Genomic DNA, 25,340 nt, shown 5'->3' with positions numbered 1-25,340 from the left:
GCGCTGCAGCGGTGCCGAGAGAAAAGCACAGAAGGCAGCAGGCTCTGGAGAGCAGGTAAGAGACGGAGCCTTGTGGGCAGGCGAGCAGGCCCGTTTTTTGGAAATTGCTGAAAAGGTTTGTTCGGTGTGTGGCAGGCGCACGTCGCGAGCTTGCGTGGCGATCTGCCGGTCTGGAGTTATGCAAATGAGGCCGAATTGCATCCCGGGACATGCTGCGAATGCGCAACGGCGACTGCAGATGTGTAGGAAACGGCGCGCTCGTTTTCTCGTTTTGCCCACACTTTTGAGTGTTAGTGTGGCGTGTGAGTGTGTGAAAGAGTGGGCCCAGCAGGAGGCGGTGGCGTGCGGGGCGAGGAGGTGGCCTAGGCTGCGCGATTTGTGCTGTGGGTGCGGGCCGCTTGCAGGGGCCTGTTTAACTCATACTTACCTGGCAGGGGAGATACCTTGATCAAGAAGGAGGTTCACCCAGGGTGAGGCTCGGCCATTGCACTCCGGCTGTGCTGACCCCTGCGAATTCCCCAAATGTGGGAATCTCGACTGCATAATTTCTGGTAGTGGGGGACTGCGTTCGCGCTCTCCCCTGATGTGCTTGGTCCAAAATCAGATACGGGAGGGTTAGGACACCACGAGCTGCGTGGCTGCGGAAGGATCCCGGTTCGACAGGAGTGGACGCCGCTGCTGGTTCTCGCTGGCTTTTAGTTAGGGGTCCGGAGAAGCATCTCAAGCTAGTTCCACTACTCCTTCCGGACGTTCATTCCCTTTTCAAAGTCAGTCGTTTTGCTGTAGTCTGCGTTCTTTAGGCTGATTATCGAGGTTAGCCTTTATTTGGTCATGGGGGGCCTCGGTACTGTATGCTGAGTCTAAAGACAGTTTCACCCGTTTTCTGATTGCTCGGTTCTGTACCAGTGCAGACATGTCAAACAGTGAATGGCTGTACCTCTATTGTATCCGTGCTCAATGAATGAAATCGGTAACAAATGAATATATGTCTAGTTATACGAAAAACGAGTGGTTTATCGACTCATCTTCATTTGCAGATTTAGAGGCAGCTTCGATATTCGTTTTACAGACGGGTTTTTTTTTTTTGAATATGGGTCACACACATGCCACAGCAACAAAACATCTCTAGAGATGAGGCTATAGATCACCTTTCCATCCTGCAGGTTTTCCTCCCAAAGCCTACGGCACCAACGGCGACCCCTGCTGGCCGGGAGAGCAAAAGCTTACAGCACCTGGTATTCCCAGGCAGTCTCCCATCCAAGTACTAACCAGGCCCGACGCTGCTTAGCTTCCGAGATCAGACGAGATCGGGTGTGTTCAGGGTGGTGTGGCCGTAAGCGAAAGCCCCGGCGCCTGACTCGCTACTTGAAGCTGTGTGTGGCGGGGGTTCCGTGCCCCCCGAGCGGGACTGAAGGATCGTTCGTGTGCCACTCTTTGGAAAGGAGCTGCTTTCCAAATCGCATTGCGTGCCTGGATGTTGGCGAATGCGCTCCCTTGTGTTGGCTCGTCCCGCACTGGAGGAGGACAAACAATCTGCACGGAGGAGCACCAGGCAAGTCTTCACCAGACAAAAACCTCCAGTGCACAGCACTCTGGAAACATTTCGGGGCTTTCGCGTGTTTATTTCAGCACGTAAAGCGCACCGGTCCAACACGTCGGCCGGGCGCGCGGCGCCTCCGCCCTCTTGTGGCCTTGCGGCGTCAGAGCAAGAGGCTCCTTCTCGCTGCCCTTCCGCTGTGTTGCAGGACCCGGAGCGCGCACTTTGTGGGGGGCGGGGGACCGCGTTCGCGCTCTGCCCCCGGTCTCTTGCGCGAGTACTAAATCTCACGGACAGGGGGGCCTCGTCATTGATTGTTACAGGTGAGACGGGGATTAGGAGGAGACCCCGACTGATGGGTAAAGGGGAGCACTAACACCAGAGGGACACCCCCGGCATCTCTTTTTGAGAGACGCCCTGGGGTTTCCTAATGGCCAAGGAGGGTCGGGACCTCGGTTTGACCTCTGTTTGTGCAGCAGAGTGTCGCCATCAGGAGGCTGGGGCGTAAGAGAGCCACACAGCCCGCAGGGTGAGCGCTCCCTACTGGTCCCAGTCACACCTCTTGCAGGAGCAGCAGCAACCGGAGCTTTTCCGGGGTGGAATCTCCCATCCGGGTGCCGGCCAGGCTCACACCTGCTGGGCTGCCCCGGGGGTGAGCCCAGTCGAGAGTCGCAGGGCCAGATCTAGTCACCGGGGAGAAACGATACAAGTGAAGGATTGCTCGGCTCTCGGCACTTGAAAAGACCGACAAATGTCTCGTTCCCGCCGGAGCTGAATGTACCCGCATGTGTGGTGTCGTCTTCTTCCCCCGCCCCGCTGTGTTTGCTGTATTGTCTCTGAAGCCGGCCCCCCCGAGACGAGACGGGCTGTTCCTGTGCCCCAATTAACACTTTACAGGTGCCATTCCCCGGCATTGTGGCCATTGTCGGTGCTCACACGCGATAAGATAAGGCGGAGGAGAGCGGGGCATGCCCAGCGGCAGACATTCAAGGAGGGGGCAGTGCGAGGTGAGGTGAGGTGCGACACGCCGGAGCCCCGACGCAGCTAATGCGGAGCACTTGTTGGACTGGCATCGAAAGGACGTGTGCGCACGGAGCGAGCCTTCCCTGCGGCGGAGCGCGGGAACTTTCTCCCCCCCTCCCGCTGCAGGAGTTGTGTGCGCTGCAGCGGTGCCGAGAGAAAAGCACAGAAGGCAGCAGGCTCTGGAGAGCAGGTAAGAGACGGAGCCTTGTGGGCAGGCGAGCAGGCCCGTTTTTTGGAAATTGCTGAAAAGGTTTGTTCGGTGTGTGGCAGGCGCACGTCGCGAGCTTGCGTGGCGATCTGCCGGTCTGGAGTTATGCAAATGAGGCCGAATTGCATCCCGGGACATGCTGCGAATGCGCAACGGCGACTGCAGATGTGTAGGAAACGGCGCGCTCGTTTTCTCGTTTTGCCCACACTTTTGAGTGTTAGTGTGGCGTGTGAGTGTGTGAAAGAGTGGGCCCAGCAGGAGGCGGTGGCGTGCGGGGCGAGGAGGTGGCCTAGGCTGCGCGATTTGTGCTGTGGGTGCGGGCCGCTTGCAGGGGCCTGTTTAACTCATACTTACCTGGCAGGGGAGATACCTTGATCAGCCTGTAGGTGGAGTAGTTGGATTGTTTTTCTTTTGTTGGAAGCAGTGTTCGATTTGCGGTTTTTGAAATGGCAACCTTTGGATCCCGTAAGAATGCTGTACGTTTTGAGCTCTTGGATGACCTCTTCATGGATCGTATGCAGTTCAGCAGAAAAGTGTTACAGAAGGAACTTGGCTTTGAACCTCGGCACTTGGATTTCATCTTCGCTCTCCCAGGTCAGAAAGCATTTGAGGTTGTATTTGCTACCTATCCTCTGTTTGAACAATGCGTGGATGTGTTTGAGGCAAAAAGAGGCAAAGTTCCTGCACTTGAGAAGATCAACTTGCAGCCTCTGACACAGAGAGAGAGGAAAACGGTGCATGTTGTTATGTTCTCGGAACTGGCAAAGACGGAGGACATTCACACCTGGCTTAACCAGTACTGCACCGTCCACCATGGAACTGAGGTTAGAGATGTTGATGGTATAAAAACAGGAGCAAGGAAATTCGAGGTTCGCTTGCTACCGGACAGCATAAATGGAGGCTTAAGGCACCTGCCCTCTACAATCCGGCTGGGCGCCTGCAATGGCTATGTGTTTTATGTGGGACAACCAAAGGTGTGTCGGCGCTGTGGTGCTGTGGGACACCTGGCATCGTCCTGCACTGTGAAATGCTGCAAGACCTGTGGCAAACAGGGACATTTAGCCTCTGACTGTTCAATGCTGCCAAAGTGCAATTTATGTGGCTCGGAAGGACACGTTTTTAAGAACTGCCCTCACGCCTACGCCAATAAACTCAAAATGAGAAAGGATGAGGCAGTGCTTGTTTCAGCCAAACCGACCCGAAAATCCAAAGCAAACAACAAGTCAAACAAAGAACCCTTGTTGGACAAAGACTCTCAGCCTCCAGCCAGGATCAGTCCTGCTGTGGCTCCGGGGCTGGTGGAAGAGAAATCCACTACGCCCCCACAACCGCAGACTGCACCAGACAAGCACGAGGGTTTGAAAACCCCCGAGAACAGCGAGGACCCCTCCCCCACTCCTGCTCCTCAGAACGAGGGCCAGTGTGGGGCCCCCCGGTGGAGCGGGTCCAGCGAGGATACCCAGGATTCAGCGGAGCTGCTTTTCTCAGACTCTGCAAGTGCTACAGATGCCCTCCTCTCCTCCATCCAGTCCATCACGGAGGATCTGCAGCAGCTGGTGGGTGAGGGGGAAGAGGAGACTGGTGCATCGGCTGCACCCCTTTCCCCTCAGTGCTCCCAGGAGCTGGACTTGAGGAAAAGAAAAAATGACTCTGTTTTCTCCCCGAGCGAGGAGGAAGGAGAGCATGGCGATGGGGACAGCTGGAACCTCTCCACCCCTCCCTCTACCCCCTTCCTTGAAATGGACTCTGTGAACGCTTTTACTGCTGCCACCCTGATGAAGGCTCATTCAGAGGATGGCTGGCAGGAAATTGGTAAGAAGAAAAAGAAAAAGAAAAAGGTAACAGGTGAGACCGAAGAGAAATGTGTTTTGTAAAGACTGGTTCCACTTTCTTATGTAATATGGCTCTTAACATAATTTCTCTTAACACAAGAGGTATCAATGACAGAGTTAAATGCCAGTCTGTCTTTGATTACCTCCAGCAGAGAGAGGGAGATGTGTTGATGTTGCAGGAGTGTGCTTTAGCCTATCAAGAGAGGTATAAAAGTTTTGAAGATAGGTGGGATAAAGGGCCTTCTGTTTGGTCAGGGGACAATAACAACAGAGCCTCTGGCGTGGCCATTCTTTTCAAAGGATGGGCATTCAAATTGAAAAGTATTCAGAGGGTCATAGATGGCAGGTTGCTGTGTGTGGATGTGGAATGGGGGACCGTTAACCTGCGGCTAATCAATGTGTATTGCCCTACTGACGTAGGAGGAAGGGTGGAGCTACTCAAGGCACTCTCCCCCCTATTGTTATGCAGCACAGACGTGATAGTGGGAGGGGATTTTAATTGTATCTTAGAGCACACAGACAGGCAGTCTAGCTCGCCGATAAAATTGGATTCCAGCTCACTGGCCCTGCAAAACTTAGTTCAAGACTTTAAACTCTCAGACACATATAGATGTATATATCCCACAACAGCAGGATATACATGGTCAGGGAGGAATAGCAGCTCCAGAATTGACTATTGCTTTGTCTCAGAGAGAGTGAAAGTTGTTGGGGTCACTCTTCAGCCTGTCTTCTTCTCAGATCATCAGGCTTTAGGGTGTAGAGTGGAACTCCAGGGCGGGACTGTCTTTGGCCCAGGCCTCTGGAAACTCAACACAAAGCTGCTAGAGAACGAGGGGGTAGTATCCCGCTACAAGGAGAAACTATCACAGTGGCTGTCCTTGCAGTGTCTGTACGGGTCAGTAGGAGAGTGGTGGGAGGAGGTGAAGGTGAGGACAAAGGCCTTTTTCATGGCTGAGGGAAGGAAGGCTGCTGCCAGACGGAGAGGAGTGCTAGCCAGGAAACAGAGGCAGCTGCAGCGTCTCTACACGATGCTGCACAGTGGCTTCGATGTGCTCGAGGATATCGCCCTTTTAAAAAAGGACATCCGGAGCATAGCCGAAGAAAGTAGTCGAGGAGTGCTGTTAAGAAGCAGAGTGCAGTTCTTGGAAGAAAATGAGAAGTGTACTCGCTTCTTTTTCAGGAAAGTGGTAGGCTCCAAGACTGTCATGGAAAGTGTAGTTGATGAGGAGGGACGAGAGAGAACAGAGCCGAGTGCTATCCTCTCCTGCACCGAGGCCTTCTACTCAAGACTGTACAGCTCTACAGAGGTAAAGGATGAAGATATTCATTTTTTTACCTCAAAGCTAGAAAACATTTTGAGTGAAGAAGATAGGGAAGTACTTGAGAGGGATTTGACAGTAGAAGAGCTGAGACAGGCTATGGAGAGCTTACAGAAGGGGAAAACTCCGGGTGCTGACGGGCTCCCTAAAGAATTTTATCGCACCTTTTGGGATCTGCTTCAGGATCCGCTACTGCTCCTATTCGAGGAAAGCTACAAGACAGAATTGCTGCCTGACTCCTTAAGAGAAGGCACTATCTCTCTCTTGTTTAAGAAAGGAGCAAAAAATGACATAAAGAACTGGAGACCCCTCAGCCTGTTAGGCGTGGACACTAAGATCCTGTCCAAAGCCCTTTTCCTGCGCCTACAAAATGTAGTGGCCTCACTGGTAGGGAAAGAACAGACTTGTGGGATAGCAGGACGCCTGATGAGCGACAACCTGGCCTTGTTGAGGGATGTCTGTCTGTACTCTGAGGATCGCTCCCTCCCTCTGTGCATTTTAGGTGTAGACCTAGAAAAGGCCTTTGACCGCCTAAACCGGCAGTACTTAACATCGGTACTTGAGCACATGAAGTTTGGCCCCATCATGAGAAAGTGGATTAACCTGCTGTACACAGGTAGCAACAGCAGAGTCATGGTTAATGGCAATAGATCACGCACCTTTGAAGTCTGTTCAGGGGTGAGGCAGGGCTGCCCATTATCCCCCTTGTTATTCGTTTTGGCTATGGAGCCCTTAGCCTGTGCCTTGCGCCAGGATCAGGCCATTAATGGGATACCAGTGCCTGGAAGTGGGGGAGGAGAGGTAAAGACATCTCTATACATGGATGACGTCACCCTGCTCCTCTCTGACAATGCCTCAATTAGCAGAGCTCTGCAGTGCTGTGATCGGTTCTCTTTGGCTTCCTCCGCAAAAATTAACACATCTAAGAGTGAGATTTTTTATCAGAACTGGAGGGAGCCAAAAGAAGGACATGATCTCAGGCTGCAAGAGAAGAGAATTAAGGTCCTGGGGGTGTATTTTGGAGAAGAGATGGGAACAGTAAATTGGCAGAACAAATTGCCAATCTTAAACAAAAAACTGATGCAATGGAAGGACCGAGACCTCACCATGACAGGGAAGGTGCTGGTCATCAAAGCCGAGCTCTTGCCTGTCTTGAATTTTCTGGCTTCTACCTTCCCAATCCCACACCGTGTTGCGGCGGTGCTGAGGAGATTGATGTTTCAATTTCTATGGGGTGGGAAGCAGGAAAGACTCAGAAGGGAAATAATGTACAGGCCGCTACCCTCAGGGGGGAAGTCTGTCCCAGATATTGCTACGAAGCTGCTGTGCATTTTCCTGGCCTCTGTGCTGAGAGGCTTTGCAACAGCACCTGCAGCGCGTACCTGGACTTATTTTTCCAGGCTCTGGGTAGGTAGGGAGGTGTTCAGAGTGTGGGGCGTCAGACCCAAGCTGGACGTCCCACTCTCTGACACATGCCCTGCAATTTATGGGACAGTTAAAAGTTTTCTAAGATCTCACCCAATTGGCCATATTCCCCTCCGAGATGTCAGCGTCCAAAAACTGGAAGATTTCGTAGCACCCCAGAACAATAGGCAGACCCCTGTGGGCATTTTAACATCAGCCCAAACAAGGAAGGTGTGGAAACACACATCCTCTAAATTTCTGTGCAACATTCACAGAGATTTAGCCTGGAGTGTCGTCCACCAGTGCTTACCGGTACGAACTTTCTTGTACCGTAGGGGCCTCACCCCCAGCCCTCGCTGCGTTAGGGTGGGCTGCGGCGAGGAGGAGACTGTGACCCACCTCCTGTGGTCCTGCTTTTTTGCTAAGGCCTTCTGGGCACAGTTTGAAGATTGGTTGCAGGCTCTCTCGCCCCAATTTACCCTGACCGCTGCTTTCGTTAGATACGGCATCTCTCCTGTCAAGCTTCCTCCTGACGTGTTTGACAGGATCTGGGCCGTGGTGAACAGTGGGAAAGACGCCCTGTGGAGAGTGAGGAACATGGGGCTGTTCAAAGGCATCGAGGTCCCAGTCAAGGCAGCAGGTAGCCTGGCCCTGTTCATCACCCGAGAGAACTATTACCTCAGAGATCTGTGGAGAGAAGGGAGGGAGGAAGCAGAAAATCTGTGGGAAATAGAGGGCATTGGACAGTATCTCAAGAAACTGTGAAAAACATTATCATGTTTAAGTAAAGAATGTGATTTGCACCAGAAAAAAAGAAATTGTTGCTATGTAACTGTTACCGTGTCAAAATGTAATGAGATGTGATCATATATACTGTTTTAAGTATGTATATTAATGTAAAGCTTTCTGATTTGTGATTTCCTGTATTTTTTTGTGAAAAGAAAATAAAGTTCTTAAAAATCGAAATCGGTTCACCCAGGGTGAGGCTCGGCCATTGCACTCCGGCTGTGCTGACCCCTGCGAATTCCCCAAATGTGGGAATCTCGACTGCATAATTTCTGGTAGTGGGGGACTGCGTTCGCGCTCTCCCCTGATGTGCTTGGTCCAAAATCAGATACGGGAGGGTTAGGACACCACGAGCTGCGTGGCTGCGGAAGGATCCCGGTTCGACAGGAGTGGACGCCGCTGCTGGTTCTCGCTGGCTTTTAGTTAGGGGTCCGGAGAAGCATCTCAAGCTAGTTCCACTACTCCTTCCGGACGTTCATTCCCTTTTCAAAGTCAGTCGTTTTGCTGTAGTCTGCGTTCTTTAGGCTGATTATCGAGGTTAGCCTTTATTTGGTCATGGGGGGCCTCGGTACTGTATGCTGAGTCTAAAGACAGTTTCACCCGTTTTCTGATTGCTCGGTTCTGTACCAGTGCAGACATGTCAAACAGTGAATGGCTGTACCTCTATTGTATCCGTGCTCAATGAATGAAATCGGTAACAAATGAATATATGTCTAGTTATACGAAAAACGAGTGGTTTATCGACTCATCTTCATTTGCAGATTTAGAGGCAGCTTCGATATTCGTTTTACAGACGGGTTTTTTTTTTTGAATATGGGTCACACACATGCCACAGCAACAAAACATCTCTAGAGATGAGGCTATAGATCACCTTTCCATCCTGCAGGTTTTCCTCCCAAAGCCTACGGCACCAACGGCGACCCCTGCTGGCCGGGAGAGCAAAAGCTTACAGCACCTGGTATTCCCAGGCAGTCTCCCATCCAAGTACTAACCAGGCCCGACGCTGCTTAGCTTCCGAGATCAGACGAGATCGGGCGTGTTCAGGGTGGTGTGGCCGTAAGCGAAAGCCCCGGCGCCTGACTCGCTACTTGAAGCTGTGTGTGGCGGGGGTTCCGTGCCCCCCGAGCGGGACTGAAGGATCGTTCGTGTGCCACTCTTTGGAAAGGAGCTGCTTTCCAAATCGCATTGCGTGCCTGGATGTTGGCGAATGCGCTCCCTTGTGTTGGCTCGTCCCGCACTGGAGGAGGACAAACAATCTGCACGGAGGAGCACCAGGCAAGTCTTCACCAGACAAAAACCTCCAGTGCACAGCACTCTGGAAACATTTCGGGGCTTTCGCGTGTTTATTTCAGCACGTAAAGCGCACCGGTCCAACACGTCGGCCGGGCGCGCGGCGCCTCCGCCCTCTTGTGGCCTTGCGGCGTCAGAGCAAGAGGCTCCTTCTCGCTGCCCTTCCGCTGTGTTGCAGGACCCGGAGCGCGCACTTTGTGGGGGGCGGGGGACCGCGTTCGCGCTCTGCCCCCGGTCTCTTGCGCGAGTACTAAATCTCACGGACAGGGGGGCCTCGTCATTGATTGTTACAGGTGAGACGGGGATTAGGAGGAGACCCCGACTGATGGGTAAAGGGGAGCACTAACACCAGAGGGACACCCCCGGCATCTCTTTTTGAGAGACGCCCTGGGGTTTCCTAATGGCCAAGGAGGGTCGGGACCTCGGTTTGACCTCTGTTTGTGCAGCAGAGTGTCGCCATCAGGAGGCTGGGGCGTAAGAGAGCCACACAGCCCGCAGGGTGAGCGCTCCCTACTGGTCCCAGTCACACCTCTTGCAGGAGCAGCAGCAACCGGAGCTTTTCCGGGGTGGAATCTCCCATCCGGGTGCCGGCCAGGCTCACACCTGCTGGGCTGCCCCGGGGGTGAGCCCAGTCGAGAGTCGCAGGGCCAGATCTAGTCACCGGGGAGAAACGATACAAGTGAAGGATTGCTCGGCTCTCGGCACTTGAAAAGACCGACAAATGTCTCGTTCCCGCCGGAGCTGAATGTACCCGCATGTGTGGTGTCGTCTTCTTCCCCCGCCCCGCTGTGTTTGCTGTATTGTCTCTGAAGCCGGCCCCCCCGAGACGAGACGGGCTGTTCCTGTGCCCCAATTAACACTTTACAGGTGCCATTCCCCGGCATTGTGGCCATTGTCGGTGCTCACACGCGATAAGATAAGGCGGAGGAGAGCGGGGCATGCCCAGCGGCAGACATTCAAGGAGGGGGCAGTGCGAGGTGAGGTGAGGTGCGACACGCCGGAGCCCCGGCGCAGCTAATGCGGAGCACTTGTTGGACTGGCATCGAAAGGACGTGTGCGCACGGAGCGAGCCTTCCCTGCGGCGGAGCGCGGGAACTTTCTCCCCCCCTCCCGCTGCAGGAGTTGTGTGCACTGCAGCGGTGCCGAGAGAAAAGCACAGAAGGCAGCAGGCTCTGGAGAGCAGGTAAGAGACGGAGCCTTGTGGGCAGGCGAGCAGGCCCGTTTTTTGGAAATTGCTGAAAAGGTTTGTTCGGTGTGTGGCAGGCGCACGTCGCGAGCTTGCGTGGCGATCTGCCGGTCTGGAGTTATGCAAATGAGGCCGAATTGCATCCCGGGACATGCTGCGAATGCGCAACGGCGACTGCAGGCTTCTCCTTTCCCGGTACTATAAAAACGCTAAATCGCTTGGACCCGCTACCATGGAAAGCAGTTCTTCAGATTACCATACATTCTGCGTTCGCACCTCTGGTGCTCTACTTATGCCTTTGAAAACCTAATGAATAAAGCTGAAAGAACCGACACGATATGTAGGTGCTCGTAAAGCACGCAGTAAAGAACTGTTAACAGCAAGGGTTTCAGTGGGTTAACTGAGGAGAAGGCGTGATCGCTAATTGTTGACTTTTTATTTGGTGTTAGAAACACTCTTACTGTGCATGACGTGCAACAAATGTAGCCACAGAAATTGCATCACGCTTTCATGTATGCTATTGCAGACACCAACGTTGCCTAGATAGAAAACCGAAATAGCCGTGGGTTTGCTTGCTGGTCTGAAGGATCTCTCTTCGAATCTCTATCATTTGTCAATTGAAGTAAAAGGCGCTGCAATCTGATACGTTCAGAATCAAACCCGCAGCTGTTGTTCGACTTTATTTCTTGACTAATTACAACTGAGTGTCGCATGAGCAGTTACGTAAACTTGTCTGATATATTTGAACACAAATGCCGTTCTTCAATTAAAACTAACAGTACATTGTCAGGGACATTCAGTTCTATACAAACAAGAGACAGACAAGAGAATATTTCTACCTTTCATGTGGACTACGTGTTGACTTAATGATCGGAATAATTGAAAAGTTCGGGTTCATAGCCGATGCAGTGCGTGCTAATTAGAACAACAGCAACGCTGAGCTCTCAGCACCGTACTGAGCCCAGGTGTTTTTCTAAAGCTGTCAGGTGCAGTTCATTTACATGAAGGAAATCTCTTACTGAGTACGATTACAATGCAGTAAGTAGCACAGACTACTTAGGGGAGTAGCCCGATGCGTTTAAAAACGACCCGAGCCAGGCAGGAGTCAAACTTACAATCTCCTGATCCATAGTCAAACGCGTTATCCATTGCGGGACTGCAACCCGGTGAGCTCAGCACTGCAACTAGTAAACTATTACCCCCGGTCCATTCTTTTCCAAAAGTGAGAAACACCTGTTTTCTACATTTTGTCTGTTTTAAAACCATATCTCTTTAAACCAAACCAAGAGTTTGTCTTTTGCACTGATATTCTGATTCATTTCGATTTCAAAGAAAAAAAAACCTACCTTCCAAAGAATCATAAAATTGTCCCTTCTTCCAGACTCTACTTCTCTCTTGTAGTAGTACAGCAGATCTTTCCAGGTGAGCAGATCACAGAGTCCGAAATGAGCTTCCTCCATCAAGCAAAGTACCTGAACATGACTCTGTCTTCATAAAAGCGCCCCTGTAATAAAGAAATTAAATCTGAAATCAAGAGGGCAGTTGCCTACTGAAATACAAGAAGTCATCAATTTTAACCTAGCAACACAATAAAGGCTGCATCTATACAAGTACGATTCTAGAAATGCTCACCAGATTACGTTTTAAGAAGGAACTGCGCCTCAGGTTCCGCCGAGATCTTAACTCGGATGGCAGGATTCAGAGTCCGGAGTGCGGACTGATGGCGCACGGAGGGTCCATATACTGTGGATCCCTCAGTGATCTTCCGCGTATTCAAACCGCCAGCGTGTGACTCCCCTGTCCCCGTGACCTCATTGCTCTGCTCTCTCCTCTGTGCAGCCGAGCTCGATTCACGGTAAAGTGAAAAAAAAAGGTGCCCTCAACGTGAGATTTACTCTGGAGCGAGGATAGATGTTACCTTTTTATTATTGAACAGGATGTATGTGATGTGGCGACTAGGTTCAATTTTGTATCCTTTTAAAAGATTAAGGACTGGGGTGAGCGTGATTTACCACCCTTTCTGCTAAGAACCCGACGTGCGCACCGTTTAAGCTGCATAGACTCGGTCGTTTAACTCTTCTCTATTAGCAGGGTTAAGGTTAAAGAAAAAAAACATTGCTGACTTCTTTTTTTTTGCCAGCCGCTAGCCCTGATTAGCAAGGTTTGTATTTCATGTTTTGCAAGTTGCATCCATTTTAAGAAAAACAAGTCGCGTTAAAGACAGGAAATGAATACTTGCATTTAATTAAGTCTAGCTGTAGGCGGTTGTCCATAATGACCAGTTCTGTTCAAGAACACAGAACAAAAAAGGCACCGCTGGGATTCGGACCCAGGATTTCCTGTTTACTAGAAAAGCGCTTTAACCAACTAAGCCACGGCGCCCTGGGAGTGCTGTCGTTTTGCAGCCACTTGGACACACCACTCAGACACATCTGCATTCGGTGTGTGCTCCGCCTGTTCGCTGAGCAAGTTGCCACCTTTACATACAATAGCAACATCGACACCAAGAGAAAGGATGACAAATGGCTTTTATCTGGAACTTTTCATGTCCAAGGAGCTCAATGTGCATTCTGTGTACAACAGGGCCACTGAACTCCACAATGGCCACTGAACCACAGTAGTGGCTTGCTGGCTTGACATCTCCCAAGGAAAATGTTGAAATCGCATGTGGAACAGGAAAATGACCCTCGAGTACGAGGGAAAAAAAAGAAAAAGATCATCTGGAGCGCGGCAACCCATGTCTGGACAGCCCAGTTTCCTAGATGAGGTGGCCGAGTGGTTAAGGCAATGGACTGCTAATCCACTGTACTCTGCACGCATGGGTTTGAGTCCCATTCTCGTCACTCTCCATGTCTGACATGTGTGCCCGTGTGCCTTTGGCCCTCCTGTTGTTTGCTCCAGTACTAGAGCCGTACATTTCCTAGCGGTGGCTGAACATGGTATAGTAGGCTAACGTCAGTATCGAGCAGTGACAGTAACAGTATTTACGTGCCGCTGCTGCCAAGTGGCTCTGGTTTGAGACCGCGTTTTCACTTACTTGCAACGGAAACGGAGAAAGCGATTTTTGACAGTCTCTCGAGAGATTGCGCTAGGTGTTTAGGGATAGACTTTGTCAGTTCCCCCTGGGATGATGGCCTCTCAAATAGTTTGTGATTCCTCTAGACGTTTATACACTAGAAGCCTGCTTCATGGCTTAAATCCAAGCTAAGGAAACGAGTTAGAGGTCTGATGCAGAACTGCGAATTCAATGAACGGGAACACTACAGTACATTGCACTGTGTGTGTGAGGAAAGCTGCCCCCTTCTGTCCCTTGTCGACCGAACAGAGGACTGTAAAGGATACCGCCAAGAAACTTTAGGATGCTGGTTGGAATCCAGCTCCAAAGAAGCCCCTTTGGGTGTTATGTCATCAAAAAGTAAGAACAGCGAATCTCCCTTTGATCAAAAGCGCAACAGAACTGTTTTCCGTGGAGCAGGTTTCAGACCCGTAGACCTGTTTTATTCGTAGGGCAGGGCGCATTCCCAAACGCGAATCTCATGTTTTAGAAATGCTTTGGGCGGCGTGAAGTGAAAATAAGAAATGGGCTCCAGATGCACATGGAAGCAATCAAGTGTTTAATCCGAGCTGTTTCAAAGACCGCAACGATAAATGATGGGGGTGCACCCTTCAATGCGCCTTACGACTCTAGGGAGTGATTGAGACGTACGTAGCATGTGCTCATTTCCCTCTATTCCCCGTGTTGCAGTGGTAGGATGACATAAATTCCTGCTTCGACACGTAACGGCATTATAATCAAGTGCAGGAGCTGAGGGCTTTAGTTTTGTTTCGTTTTTCATGGCGTTCGTAAGCGCGCAAATCAAAGGCAATTCCTGCGTCTAACAGGAATGTAAATGCTTTGGAAAGTGCAGTGTGGTGCAGCTTGTAAAATCCTTGTCCACATTTGTGGTTTGTTGATGTTTTTTCTGTCTGCCAAAGTTGCATTTTGACATCCGGACGGGGAGACTTTATCATTTGAACGTGAAGCCAGCCTTAAACCCTCTGAGGCATGTTTGTCTGCCGGCACGTATTTTGTCAAAGGTATTTATTTTTTTTTAACGGAGAGCGACTTTGAAAACGTTTCCGCAGCCACCTCGCACTCCGTGTTAGATTATAGGAGGAATGCGGCGGGGGTGAGCTCGCTGTAGTTGTGGCCGAGTGGTTAAGGCGATGGACTCGAAATCCGTTGAGAACTCTCTGCGCAGGTTTGAATCCTGCCGACTATGGCGTTTGCCACACGTATCCTTGTGCCTCCGCGGCAAAGGTGAAGTGCCGCTTCTCCTTTCCTGGTACTATAAATACGCTAAATCACTTGGCCCTGCTGCCATGGAAATGAGTTCTTCAGATAACCACACATCTTGCGTTCGCACCTCTGGTGCTCTACTTATGCCTTTGAAAACCTAATGAATAAAGCTGAAAGAACCGACACGATATGTAGGTGCTCGTAAAGCACGCAGTAAAGAACTGTTAACAGCAAGGGTTTCAGTGGGTTAACTGAGGAGAAGGCGTGATCGTTAATTGTTGACTTTTTATTTGGTGTTAGAAACACTCTTACTGTGCATGACGTGCAACAAATGTAGCCACAGAAATTGCATCACGCTTTCATGTATGCTATTGCAGACACCAACGTTGCCTAGATAGAAAACCGAAATAGCCGTGGGTTTGCTTGCTGGTCTGAAGGATCTCTCTTCGAATCGCTATCATTTGTCAATGGAAGTAAAAGGCGCTGCACAGAGAGGACCACTGTCATGAGGCCGGTTAGCTCAGTTGGTTAGAGCATGGTGCTAATAACGCCAAAGTCGTGGGTTCGAGCCCCTTACTGGCCAGGTCCTTTTCTCCTCTCTTACCAAAGCTGTTAGGTTCCTTTCCGTGGTGAGATGGGTTGTCATGCAACGCTGCCACATAGTGCCGACAGACAATTAAAGGACAAAAATGAAGAGAGTTAAAGCAGCTGGAGAGGTTCTCTTACAACTTTTGAGCTGACACAGTTTTGGAAAATGTTTCCTTCACGCTGCACTGTACCATATAGGCAGCCAAGAGTCTCCAAAACAAAACAGAATTGACAGTCATATAATGTCCATTAACCCCGGTTTTAAACGCAGCATCATGTCTGCCATCATAAGAATATGAGTCCAATATTTTAGAATATAGTCAGAATGACTTCTAACCTTACATGTGGTGTCTTTAATCCCTTTTGCTCAATGCATGGTGTACGTAGTTCATACATGTGTCTTCAGAATGAGGAATGGGCCCCTGAGACAGTCATTTGCCTGTTTCACAAATGATCGTATTTTACTAGAGATTCTGTTTGGGATTCAGATGTGCATTCAGACAGCAATCCCTTTCAAGAATGATACGTTCTGGATGAGGTCAAAGGTGCTGGAACACTGTATTTAGGATGTGTTTGCAGTGATTGTGTGTCTCCTGCTTCAACGCAGTGATATATAGATGTGCTCCTGTAATTTATTGGTACAAGCCCAGGGCAGTAAGCAGTCTGAGGATTTATTTCCAGACGGCATAGAACAGTGAAGCAGTGAAGTAGTGCAACACACTGGATCATTATATTATTAGAATCTATTCTACTTAAATTATTACATTATACACAACTTGAGTTCATTTTAAAAATTAAAAGGTAATGAAAGGAATGCATTTTCATGAGAAAGATAATACCGATTTTTCATGTGATAATCTTCCTTATATCATGTCGTGCATCATTTGGACACTTTGTGGGCTTGAAATACAAAGAAAATCATGTTCTATGGTACAAGACAAATACAAAACTTAAGTTTTTATTTTAATTAGATTTGTTTATTAAGCATAAGCAATCATTTATTACATTAATATATGTGAAAATGACATTTTAGCACCATAATATTACATACAGGTCTCTAGCTTCAACACAGTGATATATATATATATGCTCAGTGATTTATTGGTACATGCCCAGGACAATAATCAGAATTAGTATTTATTTCCATACGGGCTACAGGTAGTGTTGTGAAATACTTCAACACACTGGATCGCAGATTTAGACCCCCTGCACTCTTACTCCTTAAAAACCAAAGAAATGAAGATATGTAGCAATCACATTGCAACAGGGCTGACAGTGACTTAATGCTTATACTAGTGGACTTCTGGTACCTTTAGGGTACGGTGTTCCCTGAAGGGCTCTCAAACCCCGCATTTCAGATGCCTAGCTGTATCGCTGATGTGTTGCACCTCAGAATCACTTTTAAACCTTACCTCTGGTATCTTTAATCCCTATTGCTCAACGCATGGTGAAAGTATTGCATAAATGTGTCTGAAAATGAGCAATGGGCACCTGAGAGACTCATTTGCCTGTTTCACAAATGATCATATTTGACTAGAGATTCTGTTTGGGATTCAGTTGTGCATTCTGACAGCAATCTCTTTCAAAAAATGATTTTACCTTATTGCAGCTTTGCCCTTCTTGCCTCTTTGGACAATATCTCCATCTTGTGGTCGTTGTTGGTAATGTCTAGACAGTATCTCCATCTTGTGGTCATTGTTGGTAATGTTTTCTTATGCCCTTTTTTATTTCAATTCTCTATTAGTTGATTCTAGAATCTCTACAATAGAGTTGAAAACATCAGTTTTATAGCAGACAATATGACATTATTTATAGTCCAATTAGAAATTTATTACCCTGTTTTTAACATAATAACAAATTAAAATTGATTAAAACTAAGTTTGGAACACCAGGGAACATAAAAAATGATTTTTAGGAAAACCATGAGGTTCTCTGTGTCCGATGCCTGCAAGGGGAGAAAGCTAGAATCCTTTGATTTTTCAAAATTTGAAAATAAACATTATATAACAACAGCTTTCATTCCTAGGAGTGAAAAACAACCATTTTTGAAGACATATTAGTTTCTAAAACACTACAATAAAGTTAAAAACATCCATTTTATATTACATTATTTTTTGTGAAATAATTAAATTGGCTTATTTCTCTCGCATTAAATTGGCTACAAATGCAAGAATTCAACCAGATATTCTTGTAAAATGTATACTGTTGCATTGCAGTTAGTTAATGTAGTTAGTCCATAGTCAGCAATCTAAACTTTATTGTTAAGCTTTAATGATTGATGTTGTACCAGTAACCTTTAGAAATACTATAGTACTTCACAAATGCTTTGTGTGTTTGGAAATCTTTTGAGTAAAAGCCTTATAAAAATAGGTTTAGTTTTTACAGGACATCACAAAGAAATAGGATGGTATAATTCTTATAATTGCTTAGTGATTGTATTTGGAAGATTATGCACTAAACAGACTTCAGGGATGCCAGTGGATCATTGTGCTATTTGGAATTATTCCAAAAATCAAGTGACCTCTTTGCTGTAGTATTTTTAGTATTATTTATTTAGTATTAATAAAGAATAGATTTATTAAAGTCATGCGATGTGCAAGCGGGATATGTAAAATAATTGAAAATAAAGTTTTTTATTATTGTTATAGAGAAACATGATCAGATTTTCCCTGGTTCAGAAAAAAGACGATTAAAATCTGTAATCTTTCCACTTGTATGTCATCAGACATTAACGAGTACAACCCCCCTCTCTGCTGGAGTGCTGGCTGTGACGAATTAAACCAATTTCACAGGTATTTTCAAAGTAGGAAGTACAGTGTTAACTAGTAGATGGCCTCCTCAATGAAATCGCTTCAACATGCTAATGCGTTGGTGTAACAGTCCGGGCGTGGCAAGCTTCCAATGTCAACTCGACTCGATTGGAAGACAATGAACGTATTTTAGCCCTAAATGAATTAATAGCAAACATGGTTTACATAAAAGACATTTTTCCAAGAAAGTTTATAATAATACGATCTATAGTTGAAATCTGAGCCTAAATATAAAGAAAAAAACATTTTCAGAGAGCAATCACGCTGTGTTTATGTAGAAAAAGCGATTAGGTTTATGAGCAATCTAATTACCTATTCGCTTAAAACGCTATATAAAATAAAGTTTATTTAAAGATGAATGATAAGTGTCGCAGTTTAAATAATTTTCGTAGTAGGGCTTGGACAGATTCCAAGTGCATTTTTGCAATTTACGTTGCATTGTCCAATGTGATGTTGTAATACAGTTTAGAATACAGTAAGTCTAAACTGTATCAGCTTTATTTATGGGTTGCAATTTCGAAAAAGTCAAAAACCGCACTCAAAATGCAATTTAGAGCTTTCTGGCAAGAGGAGACACCCAAATTATAATGTAACATGCCACTGTTTGTGCATGAACAAAGTTATACTGCAATTTTCCTTAGATACGCGATTAAAAAAAATAATTTTTTTGAATCCCCGGCCGAACACATTCCATAAGAATCAGCGCTTTTATACAGTATATCGCCTTTAAACACATATATTTAAACACGCGTTTATGATTTAAATCAAAACGCGATTCAAATCAATATAAATGTTTATTTTGTAACGCATAGGTGACTATTCATTGTTATTAAAAAGACGTAAATTCGATCATGTTGTGATATTTAGAAATATAAATTTGTTTTGATGCGAGTGAGGTTTTATTTAATCTCTGACCAAGGGAAATGTTTCATTTTTTCAAAGAAATGTTTGTTAAAAATTAAAGTCATAGTTCCATGAGATTCAACCACAGACCATGTGACATAGGAGTCAGGAACCTAACCCACAGCACCACCAGCGCAGACACATGCTGAGGGCTGAAAAAGCACTACAGAAACATTATCGACTATAAAATAATGTAATTAGGCACAGAAGAAGTTTACAGCACAGTACAATAATAAATGCTGACCATGACTTTAGAAGCATAAATTACCTTACACTCAATTTAAACACAAGCTGTCTTTAGCCCTCTAAGCTGGTTCATACAGAAATGTAGAGAACCAGGCTCAGAACACACAGCTTCATTAGCGAATACATATGCAGAACAACTAGAGAAGATGTTTTACAGAGGATGGATTTTTAGAAACATCCCATCAGTGACATCACTGAAGTCAACTCCTAGGTAACTGTCGTGTGGATAGTTTCACAAGAATCAGACAAAGGTTTAAGCATCGCTTATTTTAGATAAAACTGCAAAAAAACAACAACAGCCCATAATGTACTTCTTTGCGGCTCTGTTTGCCCAAATCATATATTCACAACGTGAAATTAGAAAATAATATTACATAACCAAAAACCGCAATATGGAAACAGAACCTGTGTAATTGTTGACAGATGATGTACTCGTAACATTTTTACAAGACGAACTACAACTTTTAAAAAATGACTTGTATGTACTTGATATCTCTAATCAATCCACTGCACTGCATTAAAACAAAACGAAAACTAAAACGCCCTGGGCATACCGTTTCGCGCTTCTTATCAGTTGCTCAAAAGCAATTTGACCGTATGAAATGCATAATATAAACCTAGAAACATATACGTGAGGAGTATTTACGTAGTATCGGTGTCAAGACATACCTCTCAAATACTGTAAATCAAGTTTAAAATATCTCAAGACCGATTCTGGTCATAATGAAACCATGTTTCGTGTATGTTTTCTTTAAAGTACCGAGACCAGCCATATACTGTATGTTTATGTTCCAAAATTAATATCGTTTATGGCCTTCACACATGTTGCAGTATGCTCCTATTCTTTTTATGCTCAGGCACTAAGATTTCCCTTCAGTGGTAAAATTCCATATAAATATTCAATACTTAAACGGGCACAGTTAAGACATTAAATATACATATACATATACAAACTGTATACAGTACAGTTTGCATACGGTAATATGTTTATGTTCCTAAATCAACCTCTTTTATGAGCATGTGAAAGGCATGGTGAATCGATTCTCAAAAATTACTGTACTTTGCATGATTGGAAAAAAATGCGTGATTGCGAAATGCTGTGGTGTTACTTTTACAAAGACGGTCAATGAAAAAAATAATGTGGACCAGGGCAATACTTTGAGTTTACAGCTTGTCCAAGTTCATTTATTATTAATACTATTAGTAATATCTTCATTAAAGACTTTGATGGCTACAGCTCAAACATGAGAAGTTGAGCTTTATTAGCTCCACCTTGCGGAAATTCCGGATACTATTATTTTGCTAGCGGTATTTACCGGTAACTCGCGGTATTTACCGGTAACTTGTGGTAGACTGCGTACAGCGTACGCCCGCGCATTTTGAATGGCTGCATCTGTAGCAATCATATTGTAGCAGACACTCAATTGCCTGTTTCACAAATGATCATATTTTACTAGAGATTCTGTTTGGGATACGGATGTGCATTCTGACAGCAATCTCTTACAAAAAATGATTTTACCTTATCGCAGCTTTGCCCTTCTTGCCTCTTTGGACAATATCTCCATCTTGTGGTCGTTGTTGGTAATGTCTAGACAATATCTCCATCTTGTGGTCGTTGTTGGTAATGTCTTCTTATAGATAGATACTTTATTGATCCCGTGAGGGAAATTGCAGTGCAACAGCAGCTTAACACACACAATACAGCGACAGTGTAACAATTATATAATAATAGTACAATACTGTATATATACTGTATATATATATGAAACAGAAATAGAAACAGAAACAGGAATCGCTTACTACCTGGAGAATCTCTGTAGGAATATCTAGCATTTATCAATGGAAATAAAAGCTGTTTTAATACAGTGCATGTTCAAACTCAAACCCTCAGCTGCTGTTCTTGTTTGTTTTGGGACAAATTGCAACTGAGCATCGCATGAGCCGTTACGTACCCTTATCTGTTAGGGAATTTCAAGGGAGGAGTTAGGTCAGAATGGGTAGGCTGCAAAACAACAAGTAAAGATTTATTCCAAGATGAAACGTTGTGGCGGTTTTCTTATCTTTTCAGCATGGACTCAACTTTTACGTGTTCCTTATATGCTATATATGTATATATTAGCACCAATGTCGTTCTTAAAAACTAACATGAAATTGTCAGGGACATTCAGCTATATACAAAGACGAGACAGACAAAGTAATAATTTTATATTAACGTGGCCTACATATTGACGCAATGATCGAACTAAGTGACGTGTTCTGATTCAGATCCCCTGCAGTTCATGCCAATTAGAACAATAGCAATGCTGATTCCTACCCACCCTACTGAGCACAAATTCAGCTGCTCTCCAGTTCTGTTCTGCATGTTTTATCATTGCAATTGAGCTCGGAGCTGGAGATGATCTCCATACAGTTCTGTGTTAACTAGCCCGCACTTGCGTGCTAATTTACGGGTTGTGGCAGATGCTTTTCTATAGTTCATATACATGACGGCAACCTGTTACCGAGGAACCTGAGAGGTTTAAAAGCCTCACGAACCAGGCAGGACTCGAACCTACAATCTTCTGATCCGAAGTCAGACGCGTAATCCATTACGCCACTGGCCCATAGAACATGCGCTTGCACTCCACCACAGAGAGCTCTACACTGCTACCAGTAGTACACTTCCCCATCTAAATTTTCACAGCAAGAAACTTGTGTTTCCTACTATTTTTATCAGGTTTAAAATATCATCTCCTTAAAACAGAAAAAGTGTTGGTGTGTCGTGCTGAAATTCTGATTGATTTTGAATTCAAGGAAAAAAGGTTTTCTTCCAAAACACCGTGAAATTGTCATATCTTGCAGACAATAGGTGTATTCCATGTTGAAAAGAGAAGAAAGAAAACCATGGAGCCTTTTACAGGTGTGAGGCTTCTTCAGGTGTGAGAAGACCTCACGGCCGAAACGCTGTGTTTCCGTTCTTCTCTTTTCAGCATGCAATAAACCTATTACTTGTTCCTTTGCAGCCGAGGCATGCTGACGTAGCTACCCAGCTGAACATCTTGCAGACTCTACAGTACTTCTCTCCTGTAGAAGTAAAGCAGGGCTTGCTGGGTGAGCTTTTGCTCCGGTAAATTAGGTCACGTGTCATGTTAAATCACTTCTTCTAAACACAACATTTGCTGGTGCTAGCTTTCCCCATGAAAAGAGACATTTCCCTTACAGTACATGACATATCGTTTTTATTCTATCAATAACTATAGAAATAAAACAAAAGAAAAAATGTTGTCGCCAAAGAATGCACAGCTCTGTCGCCTTGGGGAGGTGTCAAGGGCATTGAGCTCCTTGGACATGAGAAGTGCCAGATAAATGCCATTTCTCATCATTTCTCTTGGCGTCAGTTCTGCTATTAAATGGGACGGAGGCAACGGGCTCAGAGAGCAGGTTAAGTGCACACCGAATGCAGATGTGTCCAAGTGTCTGTAAAAGCGCGGTGCTCTGCTGGCGCTGTTCCCTAGTGGCTTAAAGTGCCTGCCTAGTAAGCAGGCGATCCTGGGTCTGAATACCAGCGGTGCCTCTCTCCATGTCTTGTTGTGCCGCATGTCTCATTTCAGACAAACATGTACAGCTTGGTTCAGTTTAATGCAAGAATTCATTTCCTTTCTGGAATAACTTGTTTTTGAAGAAATCCATACAGCTTGTGAAAGATGAAATCCATTTCTTGGTTGTCAGTGGAAAAAGATTGCCGGCTGCAAGAAGCGCAAGTGATTGTTTTCTTTGACCATAAACCTGCAAATGTAGGGCGCACAAAAGACTGTCAGACTCTGTGGTGCTGAAAAGTTGGTGGTTCAAGCCCCTCCAGTATGCGTGTCTCAGTTTTTCCAATGTAAACATCATCACCATTGCTAAAGAAGATGGCGCAGAAGGCTCCACAGCCGAAACATTGTGCTTCTTTTCTTCTCTTTTCAGCATGGAGTAAACCTTTGCTTTATCCTTTGCAGCCTAAGCATGCTGACGCAGCTACCTTTCTCTTAACACGGCTCAATCATTATTCACCAAAACGATCAGCAGAATAAGTCGCCTTTGTGGTGATGTCACTCCTCTGCTTCACAAATGTCCTTAGTGACGGGCCATTTCTTTCTGCCATTTTTCCGGAGCGGTTATTGATTGCTCCATCATTTCCCTCTTACTTTCCATCACTAGATTGAAAAAAAAAACAGAAACAGGCTGACAGGACGACAATCAAATTGCAAAAACTCATCAAAGCACTCGATAGAGTATTTGAATCCACAAGTAGCTACGAGCAACTTTGTCCTGGCTTGCATGAAAGTCGGAAAATGTCAAAAAGAAAAAGATGGTGGCTTTTTCATATCTGTTCTTTTATTTTTAGTTCGTTGGCTCTTCTGTCCATTGTCCTCCTGCCTGGCTCTTGACCTGTGACTGTCTGAACGCACACATTAGACTTTCAGGCGGGGGATTTGTCCTGAGCCTCTGTGAAAGACCCACCCACCCCCATAAATAACTGCTCTAGAAACACATGAATGCAAAACTAAACCACAGCTTAAAGAGGAGCTTGTCATGACCGCCAGGCAGTTAAGACCAACTCTTAAGCAATCTAAACAGCACCAGCAGCGGGTGATTATTAACAAACGCCGCCGCACGAGTTAACCCACCTGCACACACTCCACCGTGCGGTACGCAGTGCTATTTTTACCATCTTTACCTGCTTCCCACTGGTATTGAGTCTACTCCTTGAGAGCTCTACCTGGCGTTTCTGCCTTTTCGACTTTGGACCTCGCCTCTCACCTCGGACTGTTTGCCACCAGTGTTCTCCCTGGATTACGACTTACCTTACGCCTCTTGACCACGAAACAAAGCAAAGCAGAGCAAAACAAAATGAACAAACGAAAACCCTCACGTCCCGCACTTGCATATAACGCCGTTACGTGCCCAAGCGGTGTTGTACGTCATCCTAGCACTGCACCCCGGGGCGTACGGTATATGGGAACGAGCACACGCCACGAATCGTCTTGAATCACTCCCTACAGCTGTAAGGCACCTTGAAGCATGCACCCCCAACATTCTTCTTTGCGCATCTGTGAAAGGTAAACTCTTGAGCAAACTCTGAACCAGCTCTAAGGAAACTAATCCGATTAGACGTTACTTTGACTAATCTTTTAAGGGACCGTTGTTAATTGGAGAAATCAATGATTTCGAATGAATTCTGTATGCGTTAAAAGACAGCTATACACAGAAAACATGCAGGACACTTCTCATGATGTTTCCCGAGCCGAAACACAGTGCGTTTTTCCAAGCCATCTGACAAAGCCCGCCCACTGAAAACTGCAGCAAATCGTGTAAAGACGTTCAACTTTGTAACTACTGCACGCACAGGAAGCAGAATAAATTCCTCTTTTCAAACTGTCAAAGGTTTGCTTTGCGAACACTGCAGGACATCGCACAATCTCTTTTGAACGGGGACAAACGATTTCTTATGGGGCACAGTAAGTACAGACGTTTAAAAAGCTCCACTCATGCCGACGATGCAGCATGAAGAAGCGCAACCTAACGTTTGCATTCCTAGCAAATTCCTTTTATTTTTTGATAAATAAAGACAGTCTTGTTTAACAAACAACACACACAACATTTTACATTGTCAATTCAATTCAAATCAATGTATTTCTATATAGCACCTTTCACAACAAGGTTGTCCCAAGGCACTTAATAATGCAAGTTGTTAAGAGCCTTGTGTCTAATATGCCGCCTAGGTTACGTGCTGTCTCTTTGAGGCAAATGTTTAAATCCTCTGAGTTAAGTGCTGAAGTTATAGTAGTCCTATCAGTATTGTTGCCTCCGATCAACAGATCCTCATTTTTCTCAGAGTTGAGTAACGAAAAGTTTTCACACATCCAAGTATTTCCTTCCTTAATGCATTTAACTAAACTGATAATAG

General features: G+C 46.0%; 6 non-coding genes across 6 annotated transcripts; 3 read left to right on the top strand and 3 right to left on the bottom strand.

The window, feature by feature from the left end:
- Window positions 1-419: 419 nt before the first annotated feature.
- Window positions 420-583, top strand: LOC138229351 (U1 spliceosomal RNA). The gene has a single exon (XR_011185771.1). It is a non-coding gene; the product is annotated as a U1 spliceosomal RNA (small nuclear RNA).
- A 637-nt stretch (window positions 584-1,220) lies between these two features.
- On the bottom strand, window positions 1,221-1,339 carry LOC138229520 (5S ribosomal RNA). The gene has a single exon (XR_011185930.1). It is a non-coding gene; the product is annotated as a 5S ribosomal RNA (ribosomal RNA).
- Window positions 1,340-8,246: 6,907 nt separating this feature from the next.
- LOC138229411 (U1 spliceosomal RNA) lies at window positions 8,247-8,416 on the top strand. The gene has a single exon (XR_011185828.1). It is a non-coding gene; the product is annotated as a U1 spliceosomal RNA (small nuclear RNA).
- Window positions 8,417-9,052: 636 nt separating this feature from the next.
- LOC138229415 (5S ribosomal RNA) lies at window positions 9,053-9,171 on the bottom strand. The gene has a single exon (XR_011185832.1). It is a non-coding gene; the product is annotated as a 5S ribosomal RNA (ribosomal RNA).
- Window positions 9,172-14,765: 5,594 nt separating this feature from the next.
- Window positions 14,766-14,847, top strand: trnas-cga (transfer RNA serine (anticodon CGA)). The gene has a single exon. It is a non-coding gene; the product is annotated as a tRNA-Ser (tRNA).
- Window positions 14,848-21,941: 7,094 nt separating this feature from the next.
- trnar-ucg (transfer RNA arginine (anticodon UCG)) lies at window positions 21,942-22,014 on the bottom strand. Its single transcript has one exon. It is a non-coding gene; the product is annotated as a tRNA-Arg (tRNA).
- Between the last annotated feature and the right edge of the window lie 3,326 nt (window positions 22,015-25,340).

Source organism: Lepisosteus oculatus, unplaced genomic scaffold, assembly GCF_040954835.1.
Source record: "Lepisosteus oculatus isolate fLepOcu1 unplaced genomic scaffold, fLepOcu1.hap2 HAP2_SCAFFOLD_45, whole genome shotgun sequence".
Classification (NCBI taxonomy): domain Eukaryota; kingdom Metazoa; phylum Chordata; class Actinopteri; order Semionotiformes; family Lepisosteidae; genus Lepisosteus; species Lepisosteus oculatus.
Note: the sequence above shows the minus strand (reverse complement) of the source record. Positions and strands in the feature narration are given on the sequence as shown.